Raw genomic sequence first — 12095 nt, 5'->3', positions numbered from 1 at the left:
AACCAATGTCACACCAATAAATTTAATTTTAAAAACACCAAAAGAAAAATAATACAAAGGTCCATGTAGATGAAAATTTGTCATGTTGAAGTTTACCTCACTATAATATTCCCAGACAGGCATTTCATGATAAATTTAAAAGGAGTAGAATCTACAAGAAAATAAAAATGTGTTTAGATTTTGTTAAGCCTGTCAAAATCATAGCAAAGCAAAATCACTGCCCAATGTTTTTTTTGAGTTTTAAGAGGAGCATGTTTGTAAATGCCCTAACGAATACTATTTAAAAGTGTATTAAACCTAACAAAAATGTAGTTGAAGGTGAATCAGGACACGGGCTGAGAAATAAATTGCTAAGGAAAAATCAAGAGTGATCTCTGATAAAGAAGAAACTGATACTGATATGAAACATAAAAATCTCTAAATCAAATTACTCTATCAAAAATATAATAATCCTGGGCTTTAGTTTGTTGTTAGGTGTTTAATTTCTGATTCTCAAAGTTTAAAAAACTTGATTATATTATGCTCAACATACACATAAGTAACAGTTGTGAGACATTTATAAAGGACCAAGTATATTAGTAAATTTTCTATATTTCATTAGAAGACTGTTTTAACCATTTTCACAGGACATCAATTGATAAAGAAGATTATTTTACATAAATATATTCTTACATTAACTATATGATTTGCTGACCGCACATGGAAATTTAAAAAGAGAAAGATATTTTTCTTTGACCTGAAAAGAGGACCACACATATTCTTTAGTGAATTGAAAACAGCTGTGTACAGCCTTGGCATAGGCAAATTTTTTGAAAGATTACATCTGTACAGTCTGTTTGGGTTTTTGATCCAATCATCATTAATGTGTTTACATATAAATATAAAAATATGTTGAACTGCTTCAAAATGTTTTTAAAAGTTGAGATATCCACCCCTTGAATTCAGTGTCTTCTTCCTCCTACTTTTCTTGCATTCTACAGAGTAAACACTTTGAGTAAAACTATTGAAATGCAAATATTGACATTTAAATTTGAAGAAATGGTACAACTATTGTAAACAATAGGAAATATTAATTCTATCGTTGACTATTCAAGTTGCTAAATGTTGCTTTGCAATTGACTTAATCTGAATATTACTACATTTCCTTGTATAATGCAGTTAACCATACATTTTTAAATTAGATTTTTAAAGAAAGTATCAAAACTAAATGAAATCTTGAGAAAATTTCTATACATATTATTTATAATCAGAGTCCATATTTTCTCTTTTTCCAGACAATTTTCAGAACAATTTGCATAATTTATTTTATTTTGGTAGCATAACTTAGTTAATAAGTAGTACTCAATTGAACAGACATAAATGAGGTGAATTTATCATTATCAAAGATTTTTATTCTCATTTATTATTTTTATATTTATAATGTCCTGAAAAGTGGCAACTCAAGGCAGCATGTGGTGATTTTTACCCCAACATGACACCCATAAAAATGTATTTATAAGAGCCCGTATCAGGCATCTTCTGTAAATCTAACCCTAAAATGCAAAACAGTAACCTGGCAATAGTTATAACTATCTAAATATGTGGGAGTGACTTTCAAAGTTACTTCCTGCTCTGCAGTTTTCCTTACAAAGAACTGAAAAGGACTAAATATATCAATTTGATACATGTATTTTTTCCCAGGCATTAATTTTCTTGGAAATAAATTTGAGAAGTAGAAAAAATAATTTACTCTGTGCATGGATATTTACTGTAAGAACTTTCACCATGGTGGAAAGGTAATGGAAAGGTTAAGTAGAAGACATGCATCATTGCTGTAATTTGTAAACGGATGTGATAACCTCATGTTTAATATTTTTTGGAGTAAAAGGTGAATGCTAGAGGGAGAAATGTCACTTGGAGATAAGGGAAATTATATGCTAAGAATGTGTATAAATGTGACTGAGAATTAACATGAGTGTTTATTAATTGATAGACTGCTGTAACATGACGAAGAAATAATGAAGGTATCCTAGCAACCACATTTTTGTGACAAGTGTGGCCTGTAAGAGTATGAAGACTGTTACCACATTTTCTTAATTCAGGAAGGTAAGCAAAGGTAATTTCATGCCTGTTAACAGAATTTTTTAATTTATAAAAAATGATATCCCTAGGTATGCATTATTATAAGTTGATAACATTCCAATTCTGAATCATAGTAAGACACTCTATCATTTATGTAGTTGTTATAGAATCTGAAAAAAATCTTTAAAAAATTCTGTAAAGGCCTGTCAATATTATAAGATCTACTTTTAATATAAAATATAAAAATAGATGTTTATTTATAAGTTGATTTTTTTCTTTTCAGCCTTTATTATTTCTACAATACCAAAGTGAAAACATTATATGGTCTTGTTTTCAAATATAAAAACTAAGTTTACTTCTCTGTTGTAAAATTATCTGCTGTGGGCTTCTTCTCTCCCATATACTGAATTTATCCAAATACTATTAATATTTCTTTAGTGAGTTAAAATTGACTCAAAGAGTTCTTAGTAAGTGCCTACAATTTCCTAATTGAAAGGTCACCATAAGACAATCATAAAAATACTTCTATCAAATTTTTAGGTCAACTATTTTCTCAGTTTCTATCTCTTCTGATTTAATATATAAATAAGTTATCTGTTCAGGCCCTGTCAGGAAAACAGAAACTTCGTGTCTACTTGAAATAAGCAGAAAGAATACAGATAATTTGTGCTCACCAAACTATGGGAAGGAGTAAAGATCAGGGATTAGGAACAGCTACTACATCCTACTACCACTCTAAACAGGAAGAAAGGTATAGAAAATGCCAGAAACTTATGCAATGATCATCATTGCCTCTAGCAATGAAGCCAATGATTCAAAAATGCCTGGAGATTGCTGCAAATATGCCACATCTTTCAAAATCCACATATCTACTATTGCAGCCAGAATGATAATATGGTTTCTGAATCCTTTCCAGCTTTCATGTTTCATGCACTGCCTTTCATTAAAAGGGTCTTACCTAGACCTCCTGTGACAGGAAATCTGAGAGGTCTAGTTCTTAGGCTTCCAGCTTGTGCAACACAAGGACAAGCTGGGGTGAAGAGAAATGATGTTGACTTCCCAACAGACATATGGCACAACTATTAAGCCAGTGAACTCTTTAATGAGTGACAGGGTGGCAATTTTAAACATAACAGAACAACTGTAGGAAGGATCTCTAGCTTGGAATTATCTTTGGTATTTTAGTACCTTTAATTGAAGAACTAAACAATATGCAAGATATTAAATGGGATTTCTCCATTTGGATCACAGTTATTGTAATAATTTTGTCTTTGTCCTAATAAAGCTTAAATTTTATTTTGTGTTTAAGTAAGATATCAATATGATTGTCAGTCTGAAAAGATCTTTGAAAATGTGGACTTATTTAACTTTTTACAGCTATCTGTCTAGATTTATTATTTATATGTGAGCAGAATCAGGTATCATTACAGGAGAATTTTTAAAAAGCAATCACATTTTCCCATTGAGACAAGTGATCCCATTCTTTCCCTCAGTAACTATGGAACAATTGATGAGTTTCCTAGATGAAAAATTAGAGCTTTCTGAGACACACTGGGCTGTGATATATCTCTCTCAGGACAGAGAGATATCTTTTACCATTCAAAGGCCAATGCCTAGCAAGGTGACTGGTCCATCTAATAGACCCAGTACATATATGTTGAATAATATATGACTAGTGTTTAATTTGTTGCATTTAATTCATCTATCATTTTAGAAATTGTTAGTATTTTTTTCCTTAGAGGAATATATTATCATAAAGGAAGGGATTTCAAAATGTGTCAATTTCCAATATTTGATGATTATTGAATCTGGGTGGCAGTATCCAGAGGTTCATCGTACTTTTCCCTTTACTTTTGAGTATGTTTAAATTCTTTCTGTATAAATTTTCTTTTAAAATATTATCCCAGGTCATGTGATGCTAACAGTTGCAAAAAAAAATTCTGCTGAGTTGAAAGATATCTTCCATGTGTACAGTGTTTAATCAAAGAATCTAATCCTGGCCCCATACCCATACTCTGCTTCGTGGCCTTATAACTTCCTGAGAGGTACATTTGTTCTTAACTGATCTTTATCTTCCTTTCATCTGTAATATATCAATAACAACAGTGCTCTGTAGGGTTTTCTTTTTTCTAAAGATTTTATTTATTTTTAGACAGAGAGGAAGAGGGAGAAAGAGAGGGAGAGAAACATCAATGTGTAGTTGCCTCTCATGTGCCCCCTACTGGGGACCTGGCCCGCAACCCAGGCATGTGCCCTGACTAGGAATAGAACCAGCAACCCTTTGGTTCACAGGCCGGCGCTCAATCCACTGAGCCACACCAGCCAGGGCTGTGTAGGGTTTTCTTTGTGTTCATCATATAGACTAATACAATACTATGTCAGCTATCATTTATTTTTCTCTGAGGCAAGAATCATGCTTTCAATATTTTATTTCATATGTACTCACAATAATCTTATGAAGTAAGTTCAAGTGTTATTCAAAAATTTACGGAAAAGAATTGGAGGCTTAAATTTGCTGAATCAATTACTCAGCGACATATAGTTGCTATATTACAGAGTTGTGATTTAAACCTTAACTGAATCCTTTTAATCAGCAGTAAGAACTGTCTCAGTGGAGGAACTTGGTAAATTTCATCTCATTAAACCCAGGGAAAACATGTTAAGTAGGAATTTAATGACTAAATGGTAGATCCTTTAATACCAGTAAAAGCAGTAAATATAGAAATATATAAACACATATTTACATATAAATAGAAACATATGTAAATATAACATATATTACATATAAATATAAATATATTTATAAATATATGTAAATATATATTTATGTTTATATATGAAATGTATATTTATATTTATATATTTACTACTTTTACTGGTATTAAATATATATTATATACAAATACATATAAAACTATAAATATTAAGTGTTGCTTAATAGTTCTTTGACTCCATATTTATTAGCTAGGAACATGATAGGACAAGACCTTTGAATGAAACAGAGAACTGTCAGTCAAAGTTAAGCATTTGTGTATCTGTGTATGATATTAAGAAAACGAGAAAAAATATTTCTCCAATCAGAAGTTTAATGAGCTAATTTTTCCTCTTTACTATTTTTCTCATTTTTAAGTATACATATAGATATCTGAAGGCCCCTCGGGACACTTAGGGTCTTACTAAGCATCAGACACTGTCCTAAGTGTTATCTGTAGATTAACCTGCTGGATCGTCTTGACCATCACAAAGCCTTCATAGACTGTTTACAAGGGATATGAAAAGCCATCACTTTTCCAAGATTACAAAAGCAGTTAGTGAGGAAGCTGGACTTCAAACTCATGTTTCTCTCTCACTTCACTAGGTTGTAACAGTTTGTGAAAACGATAATTATACCAATTTTTTACTTATTAGCCATGTGATAGAAAGCAGAAGCTAAAGCTAAGCTAAACTAACAATTTGCCTGAATCTTATAGTGGTGGTCTCTTAGAACAGAAAAATGAAATCACCATGATGAGGAGTGAGGCAGAAAGCGTGATTAGAAAATAGCAGTATTATGCTTACTCAGTCCGTGAACATTGGATGCCCACTGTGTATTAGAATCTACAATGGCTCTGCTATATAAAGTTGAATACAACATGGTCCCCAATTACAAGGAACTTATAAATCAACATTTGAAGATAAATCACTGAAACTTAACAATTTTGGAAGATTATTCACTCTACCCTTCTAGCAAAGTTACTAAATAAAACAGGAAAGAGAAAAGTATGAAAACCTATACAATGTCAAGTATAAATACAGCATAGCATAGGGCATTGCAATATTCATTATTAAACAAGTATTTTGTGCCTGCTATGTATCAATCACTGTATTAAAATGTAGACATAAGTCTTTCAAATAATAATGGAAAGAAGTCTCAAAAATTGTAATAATCTTAAAAGAGCAGACATCCATGTGTAGAAAGAATTCTGCAATGTGGATGAATCAATGGAAAAAATGACTAACTTTCCCTGTGTAATATCAGAGCCACTGAGTATCCCTAATTCTTTTGCAAGTACTGAGTGACACAAAGCTATGGTATAACACCATATTTTCTTATGTCTTTTTCTTAGTCTGTTTGAACTGCTAAAACTAAATACCATATACTAATGACTTATAAACAACAAACTATTCTTACAGCTCTGAAAGCTGCAAAATCCAAGATCAAGGTGCCAAGCCTGTTTCCTGGTCCAGAGATGGCCATCTTTGGACTGTGTCCTCACATGGTAGAAGGGGTGAGGAGTTTCTCTGGGGTATCTCTAATAAGAGCAATAATACTACTGTTCATAAGGGCTTTGGCTTCATGCTATAGTCACCTCCCAAGGGACTCACCTTCAAATACCATTATATTGGATTTAGGTTTCAACATATGAATTTTAGGAGGTCGCAATTGTCTATGGCATATTCCATCCATCCAAATGACACCACTTAATTCTTCTCTGTTTTAAGTCACTCTGAAATCATCCAACAATGGTCTATTTTTAATACAATATTTACCAAAAAGATAAAGAATTTTAAAACTTGTAATGCAGTTAAGGAAGCAGTAGCAACAATTACTATTATTGCTTGAATATTTACACTATACAGAGAACAGTACCAAATATTTAAATACTATATACAGTTATAGAATAAATTTTGTAAATTTTAATCTCTAAGCATAGTCTATGCTCTGAAAAAAATTTTAGATGGATAAAACCTGGTCTGTTTTGGAGATATTTGTTACACTACACCTGGAACTTAGTGAGTTAACCTCAAGCCATCTGGAACACTCAGCTGTTCAGAATAACTCATTTCCAGGGAGTTCTGAATAGCTGAGGACTTAATGTATGAGTTTCACATAATGTGAATAGAAATGTGACTATTTGTAACAGTTAAACACTCACAATTTCCATAAATGAAAGAAAGTTAAGCATGAGATTTATCATGACTCAGTTTTTGTGTGTGTGTGTGTGTGTGTGTGTGTGTGTGTTTACTGTCTCCTCAGAATGGTACTGGCATATTTGGGGGAGCTTATGAATAGGTACTTCTGCAAAATTCAGTAGGCGACAGTTTAACATACAGTTCAGCACTTGCAGAAGATGAATCATGCTCTTTCTCAGTCATTTGGCTTTTCAAGATTGCTATTAAAGAAGAGATGCAAAAACTCTCTTGTGACGTTTTCATCAGCCATCAGACTTGTGGCTTTTAGATGCATTGGTTTTGAGAAGCTTTTTATGAAGCACCTTGAAACAGCTTGCCATGAAAATGGAGAAAAAGGAAGGCAGATGCCTGGAAAAGAATTTTTTCTTTTAGCTAACATATGACAGGATGGGCTCTGTGCCCAAACTTGAAAATTGAGAATTCTCCTTCACATCAAAAAGTTTTCTTTTTTTCATAAGACTGCTGGATGAGTCCTTAGATTTGAATAAAATTTTCATTCTGTCCTTGTTTCCTCTGTCTCTCATTTTTTTTTTGCACCCTTGTTTCGTAGGCATTTTCTTTGTAAAATCTGAATCTCTCTTTTCATGTTGAATGATTATGTCTTTCTGGATGTTTCCAGAAACGTTCAATCTAATGGGTTCCTAAGAAAACACATGCAATAGTAACTTTCTTATCAGACATAAAATGGTAGAAGACAGACTTAGGACTGTCTTTCATCAAGGTGATATTTATAGCTAAGCAAATCAACATTTCAGCTCTGCAAATCCTAAATTTGTTGCCAGACAGTATCTGGAGATTGTTTTGTATGTTTTGATTAAATACAGATTCCTTGAACTCTTTTTTTTTTTAACAAAGCCAGAATCTGGTGTTAGCTCATGTTCTTTGTTGCTTTTTCTTTCTAGTTAGTTCTGGGGATAAATGAGATGTCTAATTAATGACTCACATTACTGAGTGTAAAGAATCTCTTTTCCAAGATCACAGTTACCTAAATTATTCTTTTCTGTGGCTTGTAATTGAGCAAACTATAAAGGTATTTGAAAAATAAGCATTTGAATTTATACAAAGTAATTTTTCTTATAGAAACAAAATTTGAAAAATAAGCAGTGCTTTTTAAAGGTAATAAATGGTATGTTTCTACATTTGTACTTTTTGTGTATACAGTGAAAAGTATATTCTTTGTGCACTTATTTAACATTAACTGAGTCCATCTTATGTTCCAGGCACTGCAGTAGATGCTGAACATACAGAGTGCCCACCCTAGGGACTTGATGGTGAAAGGGAAGAAAGAGTGAAATAATGAAGACTGTGAAGTCAGATGCTTACCAAGTAAGGTACAAGCTTTCGTAAGATATGCGGAGAGGTTTCAAATAAGGGTGAGCCGTGAGGGATGGCTTCTAGAGGATATTTGTAGAAACAAAGAAAAAAGAAAAGGTGAGAAATTATCTGATCAAATTACAAGCCAGAATAATAGAATGAAACTTTATGACAGGTCCTCAGACCTGAATCCCAAACACCAGTCTGTGAAGGACTACAAGGAAAGAAAACTTTGTGATGGATCTTTGTGACAGATTGGGAAGCACTGGGAAATAGAATTCTTGACATGGAAAAGAGAATTTTCCCAGTGAGAAGAATAAAACCAACAGAACTGATTCATTGTGATAGTAATAGCCAAGAATGTTTATGAACTCCTATGGAACGTTACCAGGATGCACTGAGCACATATTAAGTATTATACTAGAAGAAGAAAAAACTCTGCTCTTCTCATGTGAGAATGATGTTTATCAGGATGGCGACTGTCACACATATGTCCACAAGGGATGAGTCAGGTCATAGGGGCTAAATGATGGCTAACATACACCGGTAGCATATTTACCTCTTCAAACCTGACTTAATTAAAAAAAAATAGGCAAACTAGAATCTTCCTGTTCTAAGTTGAAGATCTGATTTCTCTGACACCTTTACCCCAAACTAGAGGCAAGAAGCCCACCTGCGTTATTCTAATTCTTACTTTGAATATACCCTGAATATTTCATCAAGAATTTTTAATTTAAAACCTCTCCCCTAAAGTATACATTTGGTGCCTAAAATAATCTTGCCATTACAAATAATTTTGGAACTATCCTAAATAACCTTTCTAACACATCAGTGTCTTTATTATAGTTGTCAAAAGCTTTGTAGTTGTCATGTATTTAATAACTTGAATTAAGAAAGGACAGATGGACGTAGGAGGCAAACACCTCCCAGGCTTACCTTGGATATGGATGCCAAAAAGATCAGAGGAAAAGAAAGGGAATCAAGAAATGATTCCACATGAACATTTACATATTATTCCAGATGGCTCCCTAAAAAAGTTTTGTTAGGAAAGTTGTATTTACATATGAGATACTTTTTAAAGTGATATCTATAAAAGTAGGAAAGGGAATGTTTTTTAATATTGTTCAGAGCTTTGGGCTTTCATTTTAGTGGGAAATCCTTTAGATGATATGGTTTTCAGAGCATGAACTCAATGTTGATAACAATATGAGGAAAGCCAGCCTAAATGTTAAGAACATAAAGCAATGAGGCTTTAAAAGGTGCAGCCAGTGGTGTTTCATCCAGGACGTCAAGACAGGAGGACAGATCTGCCAAGGATGACAGGGATACTTAATATCAGCTCAAGCTGAGAAGCCACAAAGTCAGAAAAGAATCCTCTGAACTTGTCCCTCTGAGTATTCAACCTTTACTTAAAAGCTTCAACTTGCCTAACTAAAAAGTTAGGGTGAGGTGCAATGAAGGAGGCAGGGATCAAGCCAAATGTTAAAATGATATTCCTAAAGAGAATATTCTGCTTTTCCTGCTTGTTTGCATTTGTACGAGAGGTTCAAAAGGAAGAATGTGAGAAGTTGAGAAGTATGGATACCTGAGGGCATGTTACACTTTTTGCTGGTTTATGTCACGACATTAAACCTCCAAGTATCCACTTCTGTGCTCACGGCTTTGCAATGTGAACCTCTCCGACCTCTCCTGGGTGTCATATCCAACTGCCTTGAGAAAAAAAAGTGGGGAGGATCACATGTAAGAATAGGTACAAGGAAATGACTGTTACTACTAGAGAATGAGGACACATATCTACTGATGAGTCAGTAACATAAGAGAAGGACATGTGGAAAGAGTATTTTTAATACTTTCTTTTAATAAGAAATTTCAAGTCTTATCTCATTGTATTTTCTTTGAATATTAATATAACACAGCTTTCAGCACATGAATGTCACTCAGCACTTCTTTTTGTTTATTTAATTATTTTATTAAATTTGCTGGAGTGCTATGGCTGGTGTGGCTCGGTTTATTGTGCATTGTCCTGCCAACCAAACGGTCACGAGTTCTATTCCCAATCAGGGCACATGCCTAGGCTGTGGGTTCAGGTCTTGGCTGGGGCGAGTACCAAAGCCAACTGACAGAACTCACATCAATGTTTCTTCCCCTGTCTTTCTCCCATCCTTCCCCTCTCTCTCAATAAAAGTAAACAAATAAAGTTTAAAAAATAAATTTATTGGGTTGACATCTGTTAATAAGATTATATATGTTTCAAATGTATAATTCTATGATATATCATCTGCATATTGCACCGTGTGCCCATCATCCAAAGTCAAATCTTCTTTCATCATATATTTGATCTCCTTTACCCTTTACTAAATCTCCACCCCCTTCACTCTGGTAACCATCACATTGTTGCCTGTGTCCATGAGTTTGTGCTTGTTTTTCTTTTTTATGTATTTGTTGCTTTCAGGTTAATATCCCATGTATGAGTGAAAGCATTTGGTTCTTAAATTTTGCGCTCAGACTTATTTCACCTAGCATGATATTCTGAAGATCCATGCAAGTTGCCACAAGTGGCAGTATTTCATCCATTTCATTGTTTCTTATGGCTATTATTCTGTTCTATACATGTTCCACATCTTCTTCATCTAATCCTTTACTGAAGGACACTTTGGTTGTTTCCATGTCTTCGCCACCATGAATAATTTTTAAATATACATGGGGGTACATATGTCTTTGTGAATAAATGTTTTCAAATTTTTCAATTAGATACCTAGAAGAGGTTTTGCTGAGTCATATAATAAATCTATTCTTGCTTTTTGAGGAGCCTCCATACTGGTTTCCATAGTGGCTGTTCCAGTTTACATTGCCACCAGCAGCGAATGAGGGTTCCTTTTTTTCCCACAACCTATTCGATGCTTGTCATTACTTGTCTTACTTGTCTTGTTGATAATAGCTGTTACTCAGCACTTCTTAATTTAAAGATTTGCAGCTGAATATAAGTAAGCATTTAAAATACAGGAAAGTGGTCTGATGTTTTTTATCCGATAAAACAAAGGCTTTAAAAGTCAGTAAGACCCTTTGATTTCATGTAGCATGCAAAACAGATGTACTATTCTTATTGTAAAAATATGCAGTCTCCTTCCTTTTTGTTGCATTAGGCGCAATGATGTCACTTCACTTCAGAAACACCTATCATAACCACAAGATTCTTAGGAAACACAAAGGTAGGGATGAGAACAGTAGATTTTGTAATGTATTTTGAATAATGTAACTTCATCTCCCCAATTTATAGAGGGATTGAGTTGTAGTTTTACTTGCTACTATTTTTAAATCTACATATCCCATCAGTTAAAACATGTTTTAAACAAATCAAACAATGATGTCTAGAATAATTAACTTAGGGTTTTCTTTTCTTGAATTCTCTTGGCTGTAGATACTCAACTTCTTCCCTTTTACATTCCCCAGATACTGTCGATTTCCCAGTTATAAGCTTTATATCATTCATGTTTATTTTAGCTTGTTTGCATGAAAGCTGACACCATACAGTGATGAGAATCACATTCAAGCCTAAATGCTTAACATTTAACAGGGATTTTAAACTAAGAAACACAATGATGCCAACTGTAAAATAACCTGTCATTTCTAGATGATTTGCTTTGCTTTATTATAGGTCAGAAAGGCCAAAATTATGTTTTAAAATAAATATTCCTATAGGGCAGTTTTTAGAGAGTGATAAAGTAGAAAACTTTTAAAATGGTGATAGTAGAAAAATAAAAGTACTG

The 12095-nt window shown here is 33.3% G+C and overlaps 1 pseudogene; it reads right to left on the bottom strand.

Moving 5' to 3' along the window:
• LOC129084135 (glyceraldehyde-3-phosphate dehydrogenase-like) overlaps positions 1-10995 on the bottom strand; it is a 30297-nt pseudogene extending 19302 nt beyond the window's left edge.
• Between the last annotated feature and the right edge of the window lie 1100 nt (positions 10996-12095).

The sequence above is a fragment of the Pteronotus mesoamericanus genome, unplaced genomic scaffold, assembly GCF_021234165.1.
Source record: "Pteronotus mesoamericanus isolate MK-2021 breed Mesoamerican mustached bat unplaced genomic scaffold, CSHL_Meso_final scaffold_174, whole genome shotgun sequence".
In the NCBI taxonomy this organism is placed as follows: Eukaryota; Metazoa; Chordata; class Mammalia; order Chiroptera; family Mormoopidae; genus Pteronotus; species Pteronotus mesoamericanus.
Note: the sequence above shows the minus strand (reverse complement) of the source record. Positions and strands in the feature narration are given on the sequence as shown.